At 32.5% G+C, this 6,759-nt stretch overlaps 1 protein-coding gene across 1 annotated transcript in view; it reads left to right on the top strand.

Moving 5' to 3' along the window:
- Spred1 (sprouty related EVH1 domain containing 1) overlaps positions 1-6,759 on the top strand; it is an 88,363-nt gene that overhangs the window by 68,878 nt on the left and 12,726 nt on the right. The window lies entirely within an intron of this gene.

Here is a 6,759-nt window from a genome sequence, read left to right as displayed (position 1 = left end):
TTGATCATGTACCTTTTTGTGGGTTTTTTTTAATGCTAGTTTTTGCTTGTTTTAAGATCATTTTTAATGTTTTTCCAACAGAGCAGTCAGAACATTTATAGCCCTTATTCTTAAATACACTGCATTGCTATCAAGCCCACAAAACTCATTGTGTAACAAAGTTGAGGTTATAAGAGGAAAAGAGCTTAGATCTTTGAGCAGAAGATGAAAAACCTGATTGATTGGGAGTGAAGAGTTGCCATATTTTCTCTTTGGCCAACAAGAATTACTTGATTGATTTAATCATTTTAACAATTAGATAATGTTATTTCCAAGCCAAAATGATTAAAAGGGTTAGGACTTAACATTTATAGTCTTAAGGTAATTTTGCTTTAGGCAAGAGGTATGAATTGTCCATGTAGTAATTTGAAAAGGTGGCATTATTTTATTAAGTATCTTTGCTTGAGAAGTTAATGGAGGGACTTTATTTAGCTAGTAAAAAATACCTTATAATACTGCAATCAAGTTAGCACTGTCCTTTAGACTTAGTGTCATACAGTTAAGATCTAAAATCCCTGATATTTTAAAACTTTTATTATTGAAAATTTACATAATTTTTTGTTTATATCTTTGAGTCTGTTTCAGAGAATCTAAAAAATAGATTTACTAGTGAAAGGATTCTATAGAGATTTTTTTTTCCCCCATTAAGTTTATTGGTACATTTAAAGCAAGCAATACAGTCACATTTATCATTGGGATCTTCTACCATTACATGATATGTCTTGGTTCTTGTTTTTTCCCCATTCCCCTGCCCTCCCTTCACCCCCTTAACCCTTACCTATTTACAAAGACTTTGTATATAGATATTTATAGTTCACAAGAACTATGTAATGTATTGTTTATCTCAAAAATAGATTTGTAGACAGTAATCTCTACAAATTTAGTACCACATGTAAGCCAAACTAATCTTTCATTATAAATATATTTAGTTTTTTTGTTTGTTTGTTTGTTTGTTTTGTACCAGGCATTGAACTCGGGACCTAGTGCTTGAGGCACTGCCTGCACCTAGGCAGGCAGCAGCAGCACCACTGAGCTAAATGCCCAGCCCTGTAGTTCCTATATAAGCTAGGACAAAGGACTTGTTTTCCTTTACTGTTGTTACTAATGTGTCTTGATACATGTTTCTATTTCATCACAGATAACTGTGTTCTGGTTGCTTAAAATATTGTATATAGTTGGGGATTTAGCTCAGTGGTTCTGCCTCCTGCCTCACAAGCACAAGGTCCCAAGTTCAATCCCCAGTACCAAAAAAAGGCAGCAAAAATATTGTATATGTACCATTTATTATTCTAGACAAATACAAAATTAAAAATTTACAGGGTTTATTCTTATCCTTAAATGAAAAGTAACTAAAGAAATCTAATGAATAAAATAGGGAGTTGGTTGTGACCAAATGTGAAATGAAATAGTGGTCGGGGGGGATTTAGCACAGTGGCGCCATACCTGCCTGGCAAGCACAAGATCGCGAGTTTGATTTCTGGTACCAAAAAACAAAAATAAAATGAAATAGTATTAGGAAGCACTGTACTAAAATGTTAATAATTATTCTGCTGGTCTTGTGGAATTGTGGAAATTTTTCTTTTTTTTTTTTTTCTATGTTGTTTAAGTTTGCATAATTTGAGCATATAATTTAAAATAAATAATTATTAAATAATGTTGGTATGGCTTAACTATACATTTTTAAACCTATGATTTGTGGTATCTACAAGAAGGAAGTTCTTAATTAAATGTAGACTATGACATTACTTTTTTACACTTATTTGTAGAGGATTGTACATTTAAAAATTGAGAATAGCACTGCATTATCTCTGTCTCAGATTAATACTGGAAAAAAGACAAAGATTGTAGAGAAGTGAGGTCTATTTTTATTTTCTCTACAGACCCTATGTTCTGATGAAGAGCTACAGCTACAGTTATTTTATTGCATTACTCTATATCCTTTACATACATAATTGCTGTAGTCTTGAGAAAAGAAAAAAAACTAAGCAATCTCTTAGCAGTCATTGGAGAATAATTATATCTATCAACATTTGAGGATAAAGCGTATTTCCATTGTACATTAAATGTTGGCCTAGGTTATTTTAGATAGTATAGATGAATTCATGCCAGCTCAAGTACTAAAAACACTGAATGTGGCTATATTATGATAGCTATTTTTTTTTTAAGCTGGAGACCATGTGGATATATGTAGAGCTTTGTACATATCAGGTGTTTGCCTCTCTGTTCTTAATAGAAATTGTGGCATTTCCCACCACCTGACTTTACTTGAACTGCTGAGGATCACCTAGGGCTTACTGCATGCTAAGCAAAGCACTTTACCACTGAGTTACATCCATAGCGCCTTAAGTTATATTCATGTTTCCATAATAATAGTTACTTATACAGGCTTATAATCCAGTAAAAAACAAGCCTCAGAACTTTTCTCAGTCATATCCAGACGAAAGTATCTTGGTTATCGTTAATTTAAATTATGGAAATGATACAGATAATCTTTTTGGAAAATAAGATACTTTTCTTGTTAGATTGACAAGGTTTGATAACATGATAAGGCCTAATTGGGCAGAGATTTATGGAAATGGTCCCTGTCATAAACAGTTGAAGGGTTTTTAATTGAAACATAAGCTTATCAGAGGCATCTTCATAATATAATTGAATAAATACATATTATTTACTCAATTTCATTTAGAATTAATATTAAGGAAATACTGAAAGTGCACAAGATATGTATATAAAAACACATGGCTCTCTATATATAAATTTGGAAATAGTCTACGTGCCTATAACTAGAGGATTGGCTAAATAATACTGACAAATCTTAAATACTGGACTTTTTTGCAGCCATTTCAAAGTGAAAGGTAGATCGTTACATGCTGACACTGGGAAAGGTCCATGGACGTGTACTAAGGGAAAAAAAGGCACTACATAGCTAGATTATAATATGAATAGAATCACATGATACAGAGGATAAAAATATATGCATGCATTAGAAAATCTAGAGAGACATGTCAAAAATACTAAGTGGGATTTTATTGGAAAATTTTTTTCCATAATTTGATTTTTCAGCATTTATTGGAAGGTGTTTTATGTGATGCTTTCTTGTTCTTTAAAGAATTCTTCTATGTTATTTTCTATCATAAATTTATGCCTGGGGCAATATATATTAATACAGTGTGGTAGATATTTGCTTAACAGATTAGTTATGCGTTCCTATATGTATGAAGCATAGTAGTTCTAAGCACTAGGGATAAAACAGGCAGAATCCTTCCTTATGTTTAGGCCATGTTAAATCTTTTTCTGAGTCCTGTAACAACATACTAGAGCCTGGGTAGCTTATAAATAACAAGTTTATTTCTCATAGTTTTGAGAAATATGAGAAGCTTGGAAGACTGCAGTCAAGGTTCTGGCAGATTCAGTGTTCAGTGAGGGCCCACTTTCAGGTTCATACAGGTCACCTTCTTCTGTGTCCTTACAGATAGAGAAACAAGACAGCTATCTGGTCTCTGATAAGGGTGTTGATCACATTGATAAGGGCTCCTTCCTCATCCTTGTATCCTAATCACTCCAAAATAGTGCAGTCTCCTAGCGCCATCACATTTGTGACTTAAGTTTCCATGTAAGATTTAAGAAGTAGTCATCAGGTCATTTTTTTTTTTAATGAGGGACTTTACATTCATACATATTGTTCTTTTAAGGTATAGTCCAGTGTTTGGGCAAGGGAACTTTGTTTTGGAATATATTGCGATTACTCAAAATTTCAAATCAAAATATTTTTACTAGAAACTTCAAGTGCTATAAAAATAAATAAAATGTGTTAGAAATATCTATGCTTTAAAAATTTTAATGGCTAGCTTTAAGTATTTAAAATGTCTTATGCATTTTACTAAAATCACTTTTTCAGAAATTGCAAATTCTTCTACAGGTATAGAATAAGCAACCAATAAGATGCCTATTTTCTTTTTTACCACTTACTTTTAGCATTGCCAGTTTAATATATACCTATATTTTTAGCTTGCTGAAAAAAATACAGTTGGTGAGGTAAAGAAGATTTTCTAAAATGTTGTTAGATTCTCAGTTCATGAGTAATATATGCTTTGTAGTAAATAGTATTGTATATTCAGCATTTTCAAATAGTTATCTTGTTTTCTTTGCCATTTTCAGACACCTGAATTACGCTTTAATATTTTATTATCTGAGACTCATTTAGGTGTGTCATTTATTATAATTTTGGTGAACTTTTTTATGGGGGGGTACTAGGGATCGAACTCGGGTCCTTGCACTTGCAAAGCAGGTGCAGGAACCACTGAGTTAGATTTCCCAGCCCTTGGTAAACATTTTGATATCATTAACCAAATATTATGCATTTTTATCTATGTTAGTGAAACAACACTTTGGATTATTTCCTTTAAGAAAGAAATAAGTGTATTGAGTCTTAAAATGTTATTCTTTGTTTTACTGAATATACTTAGAATAACGCAACTCAATATGGTAAAATTCTAGGTTATATAGTCATTTAGTGTTTGTTCAGGCACAGATTATTTTAAAGTAAAGTTTATTTTAACAGCATTCTAAAATGATTTCTCAGACCATAATTCAGTAAAAAAGAACTATCAAAAATTACTGCCATTAAAGGCATAATTACTTTATAAATTGCCATTGATGCTGTAGCTCATGCTTGTTTATAGTTTTTAATCTCTTGATTCCCCAATTAACCCTGGTACAGCTATTATATTTATAATTAAAAGAAATTGTGATGCAAAGAAGTTTTTGTGTGTGTGTGTGTGTGTGTGTATTTTTTTTTTTGGTACCAGGGATTGAAATCAGGTCCTTGTGCTTGTGAGGCAGGTGGTAGAATCACTGAGCTAAATCTCCAGCCCAAAGTGCATCTATTTTATACCCTAATTGGTTGAGACGGAATTCTGACAGAAGCTTTCCCCACCTCTTTTGTGTGTGTGTTCTGTTCATTTTGTTTATGATTTCTGATAATTCATTTATTTCTGAAATATTTCTGGAAAAGATAAATGTATCTCTTGATTTTTCTTATTCCTCTTTGTAAGTTTACATTTCTAAAGGAACATTTGCTGGATTACCAGTGTTTAGCCACCTCCCTTTCAGTACTTTAGCAGTAACTGTCAAAGCATATTGGAAAATAAGGTAAAAATAGCCATAACTGGTTTTGGCATAATTATTTTTAAGTGACTGTGAATTCTCAGATTTTTAAGTTTTAATTGCTTATTTCCTTAACTGTAGCAGCTTTTAATTTTCAGAGCATTTTCACTTATTTCCTAACTAGATCTGAGGTATACTGTAGGTATTAGAATTATCTTGTAATTGAGAAAGTTTGCTAAAGAAAGGTAGTGCACCAATTACTCTGATTTACAGCAAGAACTAGAACTTGTATTTTAAAGTTTAAAATATCCTGGCAGCTGGGTGTGTAGCTCAGTGGTGCAGACCCTTACTTGGCATTTGCAAGACCCTAATTTAGTGCCTAACACCTCAAAAAGAAAAAAAAAAAGAATGAACGAATGGATGGTTGGATGGAAGGGCGTGAGAGAAGGGGTAGGAGAGTCATTTTATTAATGTTAGGAATAGCAACAACTTTTTTTTTTAATTATGGAAAGGAAATCTTATAAAGATTTCAGCCTTTAAAATTGCGAGTCCTCCTATACTGTCTTATTTTAGAATAAGTTTAACTATTAAGCCATTTTACTTGGCTGTAACTGTTCTCAAATTCATGTCACATTAATGGAGAAAATAATAGCAAGTTGTTATCCTATTTTTTTATTGGTACATGTTTGAAATACATGGATTTGTCTTGGAGTGGGTACATGTACTCAGCATTATTGATTCTTTTTGTTCCCCTCCCCATTTTCATCATCATCATCATCCATGTTTATAACACAGAAAGATTGTGCTCATTGAGGGTAGCTGGTACATGTGCATGACACATCTTAAATTTTTTTATATTTTCTCCCTCCTTTCCCCACTGTCAGACTCTTGGTCCCCCTCCATTTGCAAAAGATTCATCTCCCCGTTTCCTTTCATCTCTTTTATTTTGCTCTTTATTTGTACTTTGAATAATTTTACCCAAATAACCCCACTTCTTTTAAAAACAAAACAGGACTTTGTAATCTGCTAAATTTCAGTTATCTAACATGTTCATTGTAGAAATTTTGTGAGCATGTCTTTAGGAACTATCATTGGCTAGGAGTATCCACCTAAGTCTCCTATGGCTTAAATCTTTATAAAGGAAGTGTCAGATTCAAGCTACTTTGTTTCATTCAACAAGACCATGGATGACTAGTATTTTTTTCTATCCACTGTATCTTTAGCACAATTTTTGCTATATTCTTTTTATTTTAAACATGCAAAGTAAGATTTATGTCAGTTTGTATGTTTTCCTAATTTATTTTCAATGTATTCATTCTTATTATTAAAAGCTTTTTTGAATTGGATCTCTCTTCTACATGGGGGTGGTAGCCTTCTAGTTCTTCCTTGGTGGCTTTCAGTAAGAAAGCCCATCTGATTGTATCGTTTGGTTTCCCCCCTAGATTTCTATTTTTTTTATTTTTTTTATTTTTTTGGTACCGGGGATTGATCTCGGGTCCTTGGTGCTTGCAAGGCAGGCCACTGAACCGCTGAGCTAAATCTCCAGCCCTGCCCCCTAGATTTCATACTGTTTTGTATTTGTGCTTTTTTTTTTTTTTTTTTTTTTTTTTTTCC

The sequence above is a fragment of the Fukomys damarensis genome, unplaced genomic scaffold (assembly GCF_012274545.1).
Source record: "Fukomys damarensis isolate Sample0158 unplaced genomic scaffold, DMR_v1.0_HiC HiC_scaffold_17, whole genome shotgun sequence".
NCBI classification, from domain to species: domain Eukaryota; kingdom Metazoa; phylum Chordata; class Mammalia; order Rodentia; family Bathyergidae; genus Fukomys; species Fukomys damarensis.
Note: the sequence above shows the minus strand (reverse complement) of the source record. Positions and strands in the feature narration are given on the sequence as shown.